This window comes from Photinus pyralis, unplaced genomic scaffold (assembly GCF_008802855.1).
Source record: "Photinus pyralis isolate 1611_PpyrPB1 unplaced genomic scaffold, Ppyr1.3 Ppyr1.4_LG2, whole genome shotgun sequence".
NCBI classification, from domain to species: domain Eukaryota; kingdom Metazoa; phylum Arthropoda; class Insecta; order Coleoptera; family Lampyridae; genus Photinus; species Photinus pyralis.
In genome coordinates, this window is record NW_022170403.1 from 28,880,993 (window position 1) to 28,897,205 (window position 16,213).

At 37.1% G+C, this 16,213-nt stretch overlaps 1 long non-coding RNA gene across 1 annotated transcript; it reads right to left on the reverse strand.

The window, feature by feature from the left end:
• Window positions 1–15,240: 15,240 nt before the first annotated feature.
• On the reverse strand, window positions 15,241–16,148 carry LOC116163433. Its single transcript, XR_004143741.1, has 2 exons — window positions 15,917–16,148; window positions 15,241–15,608 (listed from the first exon to the last, which is right to left on the reverse strand). It is a non-coding gene; the product is annotated as an uncharacterized LOC116163433 (long non-coding RNA).
• Between the last annotated feature and the right edge of the window lie 65 nt (window positions 16,149–16,213).

A 16,213-nucleotide genomic window follows, 5' to 3' on the forward strand; every position in this document is an offset into this window, starting at 1 on the left:
TCTATTATCACAGGATCTGAGGGAGTTTCGTTACGGTTTCCGCAACTTTTCTTGTCGCAGCATCGGCTGAAAACAAAACAACCTCGTATTAGTCGGTGGCACGGTCAAATTTTCTTTTCGATATTGAACCTTCAAGTTTTAACATAAATGAGAATGCACAATGGTGTGTGCCGAGATTGGCGAATAGAAGCGATGTTTGTTATGGAAAGACGGGGGAAAAAGACAGACTCCCCCGGGAGATCCCTCGCTCTCCTCCACCCGCAGGCATTATGTAAGACCATAGGGGAAGATATTTAGGGCTCCTTGCAAGTACATCATCGGAACAATCACGCCATTCGTCTTCCCAGAAAAATTTATAGTAACATTTTAAATTCCGTTTTTGTACTGCATTCTTAAAGCGATCCAATGAAACCAGATAAATCCGGAAACGTTAAGAACTAAATATTGTTTGCGTGGCTCTTTACCTTAAAATTATCAAAGAAAACGTGCGGCATGTTAGACATCCACAACGAAACTGTAATATAACTTTACCCATTATTTCAAAGTGAAACAAAACTAAATGACTTTAAGTCTTCCGCCGTCTCTCACATTTCGCTTACGTCAACAATAAAATTGATTTTATAATTACCTGCACATCACTTCATGCGTAAGTAGCACGCGGCACATTTCTGGATTCTTATCCTGCCCTTCATATATGATTGCCTGCAACAGAAGAGATGTAGTTAAATTAAGGTGCACTCGGTTAGAGCGATGTTTTAACGTAAAACCGAAATTAATTTGGCCGGTAAGTTGTTTGCAAATTTGTATCTGAGTAAATGTTTATGAAAGGTCAACTAACGACCGATCATTTAAATGAGCCTGAAAAGGGAAGCGAAATTTGCATACACGTATACTGAATGTGTTTATTATAACGTTTGTACACGAGTTATAGTAAAAAAAAGTTTTAATTCAATTTACTGTTCACCGTTAACCTTTTCAGCGGTAGTTAAATAATCTTAAATCGTCCTTATATAAAATTGCAGTGATACATTCGGATTCGTTCAGCACTTTATTTTGTATTAGGCTGTGTATAATACTGATTGAGAAAAGAAATAAAAATAAAAAAATTATCAAAGTCCTCGTGTGAGATCGAAGAGACTTCAGCGCATTTTCTTGTGGTAGATCAGTGTTCTACGAGTATTCATCAGTAAGATCTTGTCGGAGGTAACCGCATTCCCTTTGTCGGTACCCGGCCCGACGTCCCGTTCACCCGCAATTCTCATTTTGGTGGATTTCGCTAAAAACCTAATACCTAAAACCTAAAAGTACTCAATTTTTGGGCTACTTCTATAATAGCTCGAACGTATTCCATGGCATCACAGATTATTGAAAAAGATGCCGGTTTTATTTTTCCAATTTTCCGTCTTTATTATGCAAAAAATTGAAAACTAATACGGTTGATTGGAATAAAAAAAAATTTCTACAAAAAACGTTAACACATTTTTGCTCTAAAATAATTTGGGGACTCAATAATCGCATGTTATGAATTTTACATTGAAATCCCTATGATGCGTTACGCAAGTCACCACCCTGTATACTGTGCTATATCATTTTGTAGATAATTTTATGCTGTTTAATTCTCTGGAATAAAGTGCACACGTTTTCTAATTATTCACGAAAAACTAAAAAAAGCGACCTTTAAACCCTCCCCCCTCACTTAGCTCATACCCCACCCATCAGTACTTTTAGTATGTTGTTCAGGATACCTTCCTCTACATCTGTCCCAAAAATGGCTTCTACACGTTTTTTTCCGCTATTTTTGCTTCATTGCCTGGACTAAAAGCAAATTTTACACGAAATTCGGTCGGGGATTATCGTATATATCAAACCCGCTACGTTACCGACAGTTCGAACATGGTTAACTGATAATATTTATTGCCATTACATGCTATTTATATCGCAGATATTACTTCCTTAACCACGTCGATTACGTTAGTACGCTTGTTTCATTATCTTGCGTTTTGCTTCCTAGTAAGTCTACATATATTCTAAATGAACACCTTGGACCGCCAGCGGGCGGAGTGACTCGAGTCTTGATATTTCGACTTCCAGATCAATTCCCGTTTCTGTTGGTGGTGGCTTGCTTGACCAAGTTTTCCAGAAATTTCTAGGTTCTGCGTTGTCCATTCCCGTGATGTTGAAAGAGTGTGCCATATTGATCTGTACTGGTGGGAGGTCCCATTAACGGTTGCACCGTGCTGTGGTTGAATCGCAGACAGCGTTCACTTGCTCACAATGTCCCGTATTTACGTCGCACCAATGTAAGTTAGTTTCCGCCATGAAGGGATCTGGCATGGGCATCCTTTACGAATAGTGCGGTCAAATGTCTTTTTGGAGGGGATATTTTTCTTGTGTCGACATGCAGGTTGAATTCGTTAATCTGCCCCCTACTCTTAATGGTCCCATTGCATCCAGGAAGAGACAGTGTCCTGAGTTTACTTTTGCGAGGCAACTCTTCTTCATACTGTAAAAGACTGATCTCCACTAGGTAATGTTACTCCCTGTAAGAGCTGTGTGAGCTGTGTTCTTAGAACCCTCTTTGAGTTGACTTTCTTCTTACATTTCGCGACAAATCTTCGGCATAATGCTATTAAATTTATCATCTTGTCCAGGGAGGAAAACCTGGTGGTGATAGACTCCTGTTTCTATATGTTCAATGAGGTTACATTCTGGGACTGTTGTAGTGTCACTCGCATTCTCCTGTTTCTGTATGCTGAGTGAGGTTACCTTTCTTCTTGCTTCTTCACGTCTTTCTGGAACTGGTGTGGTGTCCCTCGCACTTGGTGATTCTTGGAGCCAACGTGGTCCGTGCCACCCCAACTCACTTGTCCGTCCAGAGCCGATTCAAAAATGTATCTCGAAAAATCAGGTTCCACATGGTTCCAGATGGTTTTCTCGGTCACGGAGTGAATTTCGCCAAATCTGCTCCCCACGAAAATAGTTAATTTTTCGGTGCTAACTTTTGATCCATGCTCATGCAATCATAGAGTCTGACAATGCGAATGTCTGCGTGTATCCCAGGTTGAGGGTTTTCTTGGTTTCTGTTAAGAGCTTGGCCCCCAGTACTGCTCCATAGAGCTCCAACCACGGTAGCGCCTTCTTCATTTTGATCGGGGCCACACTAAATTTGGCTGTTAACATCGATGCTTTTATTTGCCCATTTGCAAACATCACCCGGCTGCATATCACGGCGCCGTAGGCCCTTTCTGATACGGCACAGAAGGCATGGAGGTCGATGGTTACTTTTCCGTCGTAGTGGATCCATCTTGGGATTTCGACCTGTTCTACTTCCGTGAGATCCTCTTGGAAGGTATTCCATTTATCCATCAATCGGATTGGAAGTTTCTCGTACTACTCAATGGCTTCTCTCCAAAGCTCTTGCATAAACAGTTTAGCCCGTATTACCCTGGGAGATAACACTTATCGTTTGGTAGGTGTTTCGATCAACTGATGTTCAAGGACCTTCCGCAGCTTCTTGGTTGTACGACCCCGTTATTAAGTCGTTCATATGGAAGTTTTACGATTACCGATGTTTCTGGGAACTGCTCAGTTTCGTCCTTTGCCAATTGTCCCAGTGTATAGGCGGTTGCCTTTTTCTTTGTGTCCCTGAACTCCTCAGGTTATCTCTACTCTTTGATGTTCTCTCTTGATACCTTCTCTCGCATTGTTCTTATTCCTGCGATAGTACTGCCTCTTGGCTTTGGACATTTCGTCCGTGATAGAAATCCAGCTGTATAGATATACTTTCCTCCCTGGCGACCTTTGTCTTCCCCGAAACAACCCAACCCACTTCTGTATTAAAATGAATCCTTCTTGCGGTTTTTTTAGCTCTTGTTTTACCAGAAATGATGTTGATTGAGTCAGGAACGTTGTAGTGAGGGTCGGCTAAGTGCCTCTTTTTTATGTACTTGGATGCGAGGTCCCGGGGTGAATGGATCGGTAATGATGAAGTGAGATACTTCATGATCAACAGCTGGCTGTTGAATCTGAACCTACTCGGGAACCTGGAATGGATCTCGACCTTGATTTTTACTCGCCCCGGGCCTGCACCAGTCAGCCCTACGCCGGATACCTCCACGGAAATTTCATTAATGAACAACCAGCTGATTTTCTGAAAACTTATACTTACGAAGTGGGAAGATTTTGCGGGAAACAAAATATAAATAAAATGAAGGTCAAAATTCGACTCAAAATTAATGAAAACTAAACAATACCTTATACGTCGTTTTATTACTAAATATTGTTTTACAGTCTCTCGTGGATGACTTCTTTTGATTTTGATCTCATTTCTTAGATTAATTCCAAAAAATGGAAAATTTATTGAACTAACATTCTTATTTGTCGACCAATTTTTTTTGAAATTTCAGCAGTGCCATTTTCTATTAAAAGCAAGCCAATTCCTTACTGCAAAGATGTCCAAAGTTGGTTGCGTTTCGCGAATGGCAGAACCAGCTCTGTTATGTAGAACCAACTACAATTTATAGTTTTACGTTTTTTGGGAAATTTTTGTTCAGTAAAATTAAATTCGTTTGGAAATAAAACGTATAATATACAGGCTGATTCCAATTCGATGACCACCATGGGGATCTCAGGAACTGCAAGAGATGGGTAGGTAGTTTAAAATTGACAAAATCCATTTTTGAAACTGAAAAAATTCCGACTACTTTCGGAGATATCCGGAAAAAAACGAAATTTTGCAAAATCGTTTTTATTTTTTAATGAAGTTATTTAAAAAGATATTTCGATTTCGATTATGGCCACTTTTTCCCTCTACAAGATGCTACTTTTAAATTTTAAGTTTGACGTTTCGTCTCCAGTCAACCATCATCAACTTTGTTTTTTCTTATGGAAGTCGTTTTTATTCTTTGTGTCATGTACACTTTAAACTACCTACCCTAATGCCCTCGAATTTGAATCAGCCTGTATACCAGATACGCTTTAAATTGAATTATTAGGAATGTGGTGTGGACTCCTAGTCAAATTCTTTTATTACATGCACGCAAACATTTGTGGTTTCAGGTGTGAATTTCAAATAATGTAAACGGTGGTTAGTATAATTTCCAAAAAAAAGGAAAAAAAGTGTAATTAGTCCAAGCATTTAAATGTAAATCAGAAATTATTGTTGAAGACTAACGTAGGGATCGAGTGATACTGTTTGTGACTGGTATTAAATCGCCTTTGACTCTCGAAATCTCTTAAAACATTATAAAAACTTAGATAGTTCCCTTGCCAAACATACAAAAAATGCAACGCACCTAAATTAAAGGAGTGAAAAATCTGCTTGAATTAATGAAAGTGTATCTTGTTTAAATAAAACACACTGCAAATGTTTTGAGAACGGAGACTATTTGTGTTTTATAATACAAGGAAGGATAAGATCGGATTATGGGTAGAAGCTCGCACCCTATACAGTAGCTGCTGACGTATATAGAACTAGTCATCAATGAGCATAGAATAGCCCTCGAAGCTACTATAATTACCCGACTTTACCCTCGACCAGACCCAAATAATCCGGCTATTTGGTGCCCCCTATATGTACGGGGCGATAGTACGTATATATCTCTATGTAGAGCTTTGGCTCCCCGGTTCTTGGATTAAGGTGCTTTAGGTTAGAACAGTTGATAGATTTTTGTTTAATTGAATATATAAAGCGCTACCCCATGGCTTTGCTTTGTGGGAGGCTCAACTAAGATTACTGGACATGAGCAACATGTGTTTGGATAAAGAAACACGATTACTTAACTGGGTTTAAACACAATACATATATTGCAAAATTGATATTTTATTTTTCCAAAAGATCCCGCAGCCTATTATGATTGTTAAATTAAACTTGCTTGGAACCGTTTCGTGTGCGTAATTACGCAAAAATAATTATCTCTGTTATGGAGAGACTAATGGGTCGCTTTCAAGTAGATTGTTTTCGATAACAACAGGTTGACTTTCACATTTCATGCAACACAAATAGTGTATGTCGCGTCGTTGAATCGTAGGCATTCTACTCCAGCCAGATGGATACCTATAAAACTCTACAGGCTGCCGAAACTTACAAATTGAAACCTTTTTTTGACGTGTACCTGTAAACGGTATATAAAAGTTTAGTGTGACAAAACCATTAACGTCAGAAGTTATAAAAAGAACACGTTAGTCGTGCCTAAAAAAGTTTATAATTCCTCCGAGTACTTGAATCTGATAACCCTGGCGCTCTTGAGACCTTCTTAAAGAGTCGCAGATCTCATGAGGATTTTATAGGAAGACCCGGCAGACTTGTTTAAATATTCCCCGGGGAATTACCCTAACTTATCAAACAAATGAATGGTCATATAGTAGTTATCTACGGAATTTTAATTAATTGTTTTACTTGCATATTCATAAAAGTATATCAATGTTCCCAGGGGAATTAAGTAACCCAATAAAAGGGCACGAGTTTGAAATTTCTGCCCACCCTCATAATTCAATGATAAGATAGTGGTTAATACAAACGCGTGACGCTATTTTAATTTAAAACTTTGTTAATCTGCTAACCCTTCGTTTCATTGAAGGATTTTTTGTGTTCGATGCGCAAATCGGTATGTCACTATAAAGCGTTGTCGATCATCAATTTCGATCTTTCGCATTTACCTGAACAATTTGAAAATGTTAATTGGCAACCATACAATTGTAGCTGTAAATGCAGTGCCAGACAATAACGTTTTGCATTACAATGCATTTGTAATAAACAAGATTAGCATTGTACCAGCTCTGGTAATCATGCGACGCTTTTTAAAATTTATGATAAAATCGCCATATGACAGAAACGGTAGTTTAAGTATCGATGACCAAACTAAACGCGTTTAATTGACGTTGAAATAGTTTTTCTTTCAACATGTTTTGCATTTAAGCTTTAATCGCGCATGCAAATTGCACTTCAAATATATCTCTAAATCCTTTAACAATACATGTCGACAGGAAATGAAATTGATGCAGGAATTGACAAACGCTGTTAAAAAATTACAGTAATGGATCGCATACCGTCAATCGGAAGAGTTTCATCTCTGGGGTTTCATTAACTACATTACGTTTGTAGTCTGTAGCTCTGATGTGAAACCTGGCGTTTTAATGTAATTTTAACGAGACCAGAAGTGCATATTTCTGAAACTTTGCTCGCTATGAATTTAAACTGATGGGGAAATTGTTCCGGTTCTTTGCCCTCGCGTCCAACAGGCGTTTTAAAACAGTTTTTGAATTACATTAGTAGAAAATGCTTTTAAAACTTTTATTTTATATTTATCTTTAACTTTAAAACTACGCGCCTGGTGTTATCTTTTGCACTGTTTTCAGTTTTGTTACGTACCGCGCCCCTAACTCAGATCAAAATATTTAATTCTTTTTCGTTTAATTTGCATCAGCGAAGATTAAAATGTACAACTTCATTTTAGAAGATTGCATACTGCATCTCATGGTTCATTACTTTTGTACTTTTCAGAGATTTTTGACAATACCATTACCTTTCTTAATTGTCAACAAACCAAATAAAATATAACATGCTAATTTCTGTGTTGTAGTTGGTTTTGAATAACCGAATTAGCTTCAATTTAAAATGTTAAGTGCGAAATCAAATTAAATATCTTATTAGACGGTTGACCGTAACGTAAAGGTTCAAGTATTAATGACGTGACCCACCTCAAATTTAGATTACACAATCTAGTAAAATACTCGAAATATTATGGGTATTATGTGGAAATAAACGTCATTATTATTATTATTAAAATAATGGATCCAAATGGAGCAGAGTGACATGAAAACTGATCTGGTGATATCAAGCAAATCACTAATTCTATTTACATCCATAGGACCACATCAGGCGGTGAAGCATGAAAATAAAGTTTTAAAATCATTGGGAGGCATTGTAGGCACAACCCAAAAAGAAACAGCTGTAGGTAGACCGATTTTTTGTCATTGCCCCTGAACTAAGTCGATCCTGTGGAGTTCAACCAACAATTTGGTATAACAAAACAACATCGACAACTACATAGCAGACACGAGCAGAGGTCACGAGGAATCTGTTAGCTCTGAAAGAAACAATTTGTCTATGGAGAAATGGGTACCAGATATGTTCATTAAAGATAACGATTAACAAACTTGTTTACTCGCAAATCCATGGATCCAAAAATTATTAACGACATACCTACGTAGAAAGGATGAAATAAGCCAGAAATTATTCGACAAATTCTCAAAAAATTGCCTCCTTGAAGGAACAATATCTGTATGGGAACCAATCAAATGATCAAACATCTCAACATTTAAAATAAATGTAAAAACTGCAATAACCCATAATAATAAAACTTTTCAAGGTAGAGAAGAACGTGGTCTTTTTGCACCGATTACTTTTAGTTTGGCGATCAAGACCTCGATCAAGATCAGACATCCATTTAAGAGTGTATATAGGAAATTTTGAATTGGGAACTGCGCGATCTTTATTGGCTTCAGATTGAAAACTTTTACTGGCCAGTGATAAAAGTTTGGTAAGGCTTGATGATTTAGTCGAAAAAGTAAACATTATTACAGATCGATATTCAGTAACAAATTCCGTCACAAACCCTTTTATAATTGTAGATGGTATGGCAGTGGTGCAAAGCATAAATAAATCACCTCAAATGAAATATTACAAAGACTTGGTAAAAACGTGTGTAGAAAATTGTTTTATTACTTATAAAACATTCTTTGTTCTGAAAAATAGCTGAAGTAAGGTTTATTGCTAAAAGCGTCAATCGGCCATCTTGAATCCGCCATATTCATTTGTGAAAATGCCAACCTCAAAAATCCTAAAGTATTTACAGGTATTTTTAAAGACAAATCCAGATCAGCACAACTTCAAAGCGTATGTCCTAATGGACTAACTACAGACGAAATTAGATGCACGAATTTTTAAAGCTAATTTTCGAATCTAATATTCAAATTAAAACGCATTGAGGGAGGTGAACGGGGTCTACATCTTTAGGGTGTACCTCCCCCCATATCGAGCCCGAGGACAAGACAAGACAACACTCTACCACTGAACCATAAAGCCGTTCAACTCATAAGATGGGGAGATCATGAGCGACCACTGCTACATATATGTTGAAGTTGAAATCGTGATCAATATAAGGGAAAGGCAAGTCTATAGGAGAAATGAAGAATGGAACTCTAATGAGTTGGACAGAACAGCATTAGAGTAGGAGCCGGACAACTCAAAAAACGGCTACAGGGAATATGCAAAGCCACCATGCCTGCAAAGAGGCCGAGAGGTAGAACAGCACCTGGCCTGGGCATAGTCCAGCAAAGATAGTAAAGTATTTGGCAATCAATAGATCGGAAGTATGGGAAAAAAATGGGCGAAACATATGTGAAGTGGAAGCACTACCGGCTGGTGCTGGTCCCGAAGGCAGAAGGAAAATTATACACAAGCTGTTTCATCCAAATTTTAAACCCCTACGACTTTTTTTCGCAATAATAAGAATAAAAAACGAAACAAACCGTTTTTCCAATTTTTCTAGGAAAATTGAAATTAGTGCAGATACAAAAGTTGCTCATTTTTTTATTCTCTATAACTTTTACATGAAACATTATCGTCTAAAATTAACACGACTTTCCACCCCTTTCAACCCCCGGGATTTAAAAATTTGTTTTAAATTTATTCTTAATGTGAGTGTTTTTTGAAACGATTATTCGGTCAAATTGAACTGGACAATCATTACCAGGGCGAGGCAGAAGGTAACTTATAGATTAAGTATAGAACATTTATTCCCGGGACGAGTTTTCTTTTAGTTTTTTTTATATAAGTTTTCTTAACGAGCGAATGTTCTGGCGGGGCTGAATATTTTACGGAGGAAAAAGTGACGGACGCGAATTTTCCAATCTCTGAAGTCGAGATTTCGCTGAACATTCATCTTATTGTAGTTCTGAGAGCGAGTTTTCTTAGGGCCAGTTTTCTGGGGTAAACTTACTGAGAGTTATTACAATTTTTTAAGATAGTAAAACAGGGTTGATTTGGAGGCTACTAGGAAGCACTAATTTCCAATGTTTTAGATATTACCAACATGGTCTCTACATAACAAATTATTTGTTTGTAAACACCCTGTTGAGAAAGTGCTTTAAGAACTACTAGCAATCTCAAATGTTATACCTCCACTTCCACATATTATAGAAACACTAGCATGCACATCCCATTGAATTACGTTAACGGCCGTATGAATGTGGCACCCGAACCTAATCCAGAATTTTACTAAATGAAGACTGAAAAAGGATATAGGTGTACTAACTAACGCGTAATGCGTATGCCGTTTACACCAAAATTATGATTTCCATGTGTTCTATAAATCTCCACTCGTAAATATTTCAGAACGGCATTAGGAAGGACTCGAATTCTATGGTAATCCATGAGGCACCTGCAACCACCTCGTCCTAATTGGTATCATTGTAATAAATCCCTGATAACTACCTACTAGCTATCTTCATAAAACATAAGCTCTGGGTTTTCCTTCGAGGGTCATCTTGTTGCTGTATTTTATGTATAGTGCGGGGCACAGTTTTAACGTAGGTATTGTTTTTGGATCACTTGAAAATCTCGGTTAACATTACGCTTTGGGCAAGTTTTCAACTACATTTATTTATATCGATCGGTGCCCAAGCAAATTAATATGGTTAAGTAATGAAATATGTCACTACAAAAATTATAATGATCTGATATATGCGTTTACCTTATTAAACGGTTAAATTTAGTAATCAACTAATGAAGTTTCCTAATAGTTTTTTTGTTGTTGTATAGCTTGAGTAAGACGAACGGGACATCATTTACCTGAGTGGCTACCGATAAACATGCAAACCGCATTCTGCCCCCTTTCAGCCACCTACTTTGCAGTGATGCACGTGAATTAGTGATATTAAAGCCATTTTCATTATACGCTTTGGTAATTTATAAATTATTACTATAATTATCCGTTATGATACCGTGTACAATGAATTACACCACTCGCTTATGTAAACCTTTCATAAGAAAGTTAATATCATCATTCTGATGGTCATCCTTTTAATTTCATTATGCATAACCTCGTAGGTGTATTTGAATAATATCGCAATTTTTCAAGATTTTACTCCCCAATTCGACAGACTGACTGCATGTTTATAGATGAGCTAAAGAGCTTACGATAAGGACGTAATGAGAGTTGAACACTTCCTTCCCTGCCCACAAAAAGTCCTGCAACGTCGCGTGTCAGCCACGTGGACACTGATCGTGCCGTCGAGATAGAATCTACAAAAGGAGATTATCTGTAGCTTTCAGTTCTCGTTCGATATTCTAAAAGGCCCCTGTTTTCGAATATTTAACATGCTAAGCCATTGCTAAAGAACAATTTTTACACAAGTCAAGTTGATGGAGTGAAAAGGGGAAAGCTTAACGCGTTTAAGTTCTTAAATTTAATTTTAGTCAATCATCTAACTTCAAGATGGTTTGAGGTAAAATTTAATTTCGCGCTCGTCGAATGTACAGGGAAGGAGACTTATCAGACTGAGAACAAGGGAATATCTCGCATTTTGTTTCTTACTGCATAATTCATTTAATTATTCCGGTGCACGAGTCAGTATCAGACTTCGGCTGCTATGGATTACAAGTTTGCTGCTTTATTGCATGAAGTGGCAAAACAACACATTGGCTGCTAATTCTATTTATTCCCGCTTGTTCCAAATTTCGGTCTTAATTTAATTTACTCTCTCTTTCGTTTAACCTCTGTCCATTGCTGTTCTCGGCACAAATGACTCGATACGAAGTTTTATGTTACGGTTTTGGTTAGTAGTTATACATATACAGTGTAATTCATTTTGCATGTCCAAGGTTATATTTCTTTGATTATTGGAGATAGAAAAAGAGTTTAAGAAGCAAAAATACTCCACTTTCAAATTCTGATAAAGCTACATATTAAAAAAAAGCATTAAGCTAGTAATATAAAACCAAAAGATAGACCAAAAGGCATCAGAAAATAAGTTAGTTTTTTAAAAATAGAACATTTATTTTTGCTGTAATATTCTTAGAAGTGAAAGCTATAGTCATGTGTATAGGACCAATCGCAGTAGCTGTGGAAATTTAAACAAAAACTTAAAATTTGCAACAGGAAGCGAAGAAAACAAATAAAAAGCAGTTAGCAATTAATTTGGTTCCTATGCATTATTATTACATCATTACATTACACCTCTTAACATTTTTTCATCGTCTGTGTAATTATTGCGTTGTGATTTTAGAAGTTATATTGTTCACTAATCTAATTTTGTAACAGACTTGACAAATGAAAAACTCTTTAGTGTTTGTTTAAATTTCCACAGTTACTGCGATTGGGTTTAAAAACATTACTGCAGTTTTAACCTCTAAGGTAATTATAACATATTTTATCATTGTAAATAGTACTTCAAGCTCTTTAAGCATACGTATCACTTGTTTTTTAGCATTGGAAATGCTTATGTTTTGTAGGGGTATGAATTTACCAGGTTTGCCGAGTAGAAAAGAAGACAAGTGGTGTCGCGTCTAGTGTTGAATGTACCGTACTCGATTGCAAATTAGTGGGAGCGGCTCGTGATAAATATTGGTATTATTCGGCGTTTCGTATTAAAATTGTGCCACTTGGAACACATGTTCCCTAGACCTATTGGAGTGATTTGAGTCGCAGAGCCGGAAGTTCCGTCCCATAGGATTGAAAATGGCGCCAATTTTTAAAATTTCAGGAAATATATGTTTTAAGAGCGATTTTTACGTTTGGGGTGACGTTTACGAGGTTTCCGACGGTGAATATGACAAAAATAATATCCAAAGATAATTTCTGTGTGGGAAGCATGTTTCATTTATCATATATAGGCCAATTGTATGATATCTTTAACGTCCGACAAGATTCAAAGGTTTTGACCGATTTTCGTAGTTGAGGTGGCGTTTCTGAGATTCTTTTGAGTGAAGATTACCAAAAAAGACCCATTAAATGCCTTTTTTATGAAATTTTTTGTATTTTGAATAAACAGATCGAGGTTAACTAAGTGCAAAACTGAAACTTATTCATTGAATCCTGTTTTTAACTAAAAATTGTTGATTATTGAAACGTATTTACAAGTAAAAAGTCATCAGTCATCAAAGGGAAATGCCTCATCATCGCTCAGATCTCCTGTTGCAGTCGAGCTATAAAAAATATTTAGTTAAAATCATTAAAATAAAATGTTGACAGTCATGTTTATAATAATACTCGGCTGCGATTTTTGCAGTGTTCTTGGCAGTTAGAACTGTGTAGGGCGCAGGGAAGACTGTTTCGTAAGTATGAGCACCTCATGGTCTCACAAGTTGACTTGCAGCCGCATTTTCCTACGATTGAGAACGCTTTCCCTTTTGATGGGATACAAGTTACGCAAGAAGAGGCGGACGGGCGAATCATCCTCCATGCGAAACATATGGTGGAGCATGGAGCCCAGAACATCCTCGTCCACTCTTGAGATACTGACGTTCTGATGGTCATATATATTTTGTTTTTTTTTCTGAAAGAACTCGGACTGAAAGAAGGATATCTGTCAGGTGTTGGGGCCAAGCGTCGATATATAGCGACCCATTTGATTGTATTAGCACTTGGAGAAGAAAATTCACAAGCCCTACGGGGCTTTCATTGTTACACACGTTGTGCCACAACGCCCTGCTTCAATTCAGTTGGAAACAAGAAGGCGTTTATGACATGGATGAAACGCCCGGACGTGACACCAGCTTTACTTGAACTCTCCAATTCACAAAGAGGAATAACAGAAAAAAACAATTAAAACTTTGGAAGAATTTACTACCGTTCTCTATGACCCCGAAGCACAGGAGAAATCCACTACTAATGTGGGAAAATATTTATTTTGTACCAAACATAAATTACTGCAGTTCCTGTCCCCAATCATGCAGGTCATGTGTTGTGGGGGCACTGCTTCTATCCTACTGAATGCCCTCCACATCCGTCAACTTGGGGATGGACACGAGGCAAAGTGGGCTGGGAACCAAACTGGACCAAATAGGTGTAAATATGAAAGGAGCTCACAATCCTAGGGAAATGCGGCTGTAAAGTGAACTTGTGAGATCATAAGGTCTTCATGCTTGCGAAACAGCCTTCCCTGCACCCTACAGTGTTCTAACTGTCAAGAACACTGCAAAAATCGGAGCCGAGTATATATGTACATGCTTATTTTATAAACATGACTGTCAGAGTTTTATTTTTAATGATCTTAACTAAATATTTTTTTATATCTCGACTGCAACAGGAGATCTACCTCGACCTGTTTATTCAAAATACTTAAAAATTCATAAAAAATAGCTATTTGTGTATTAAGAGCGCAAAATGATATATTGTCGATTGAAAGAGACATTTGCCGCGCTAATCTCTTGAAATCAACAATCAATTTGCGCTCGAATTACACACAAGATTTTTTCTACAATCGAGCAGTTCACATATTTCCAAAAATTTAAATTTTTCACTCAAATATAGATTATTATTTTAATCTTATGCCCAAATGAAAGATGTCATTTACTCGTTGTCATTGGATACTCTGAGCAATGCATATTTGATTTATAGTTTATAATTTGGAGAGCGAGCGTTTTTTTTATTTTGTCGCTTATAAGCGACAAATTGACATTCCTCGAAAAATTATGACGTTTGCGTTGTCAAATAGGAGCGCAAATGCCTACTTTGGATATCGATTGTAGAAAAAGGTCTTTAATGGGTCTTTTTTGGTAATCTTCACCCAAAAGAATCTCAAAAACGCCACCTCAACCACGAAAATCGGTCAAACTTTCCAAGAAACTTTCGAATCCTGTCGGACGTTAAAGATATCATAAAATCATGCTTCCCACACAGAAATTAGCTTCGGATATTGTTTTTGTCGTTTTCACCCTCGGAAACCTCGTAAACGTCACCCTAAACGTAAAAATCGCTCTAAAAACAGATATTTCCTGAAATTCGCCTCAATTTTGAAAATTGGCGCCATTTTCAATCCTAAGGGACGGAACTTCCTGCTCTGCGACTCAAATCACTCCAATAGGTCTAGGGATCATGTGTTCCAAGTGGCACAATTTTAATACGAAAGGCCGTTTGTTCTCACGGGCCGCTCCCACTACTACCTTAGAATCGTAAAAGTAATAATGACGTTCTCGAGGCGAATGACTAGATTAGATAATAATAATAATAATAATAATAATAATAATGACTTTTATTAGCTACTTACAACTGAATACATGCATACGATACAAAAGAAAACAAATATAATTCTGATAACAATCAGAATTCCGGTGCAGGGTAGGAGACCTCCTCTTCCAATCCATTTGACAGGAGATTATAATGTGGCGGAGCCCCATCTTGCTGAAACTGCAAATTTTATACGTCTAGTAGCATGTCTTCATTGTTTTCCACTCTCCAAAGAGTGTGATCTGTGGGGCTATCACTTCTTTCAATAGATTGTAATATAATTCCGCTGTTAAAACTTCTTGAATGCCCATTAGGCCATTACCGACCCAACAATTGGATTTCAAAGAATACCTACCCAAACAGTGATTGTTTGATTTTCTGTAAAGAGAATTTTATGGCCGTTAAAATGATGTGTCACTCGATGGGGGCTGCATATTATAATTTTAAATTTGTAGTAGTTGAGGGTGAATGCTAAAACTAAGGTCCACTAAATGTCTGGCAAGGTATATGGTTATACTAAAAGGAAGTGTTATTCCAATTTTGATTTTTTAGAAAAATTCAACACATTACAATATAAGGTGATTCGTTTTTGAAAGAAAGTCCTGTATAATGAATATTTCAAGAAGTGGTACACACTGACACCTTCAACGAGGGGTATTACCGTATTAATTTTTCAAAATACCTACCTAAATAGACCTCAAACCCACCGTTACTTCTACGACCCCACTTTTGTAATACACATTTTTAGGTCAACAATATCACAGTGAAGGTAATCGTGAAATTATGAAGCGATAACATTTTGTGAAATTGCTTGTATTGTGAATTGGGGACTTGTGACAAAAATGTTATGATAAGAAAATATGCGCTGAAATAAAGATAGTAAAACTATTTATGTAAGTTATTTGGAGCAGGTAAACTGAAGTAGGAGAAGAGTAACAAGAACAATGAAACTGACCTGACGCAACGGAGGAGTGGGCATGTCT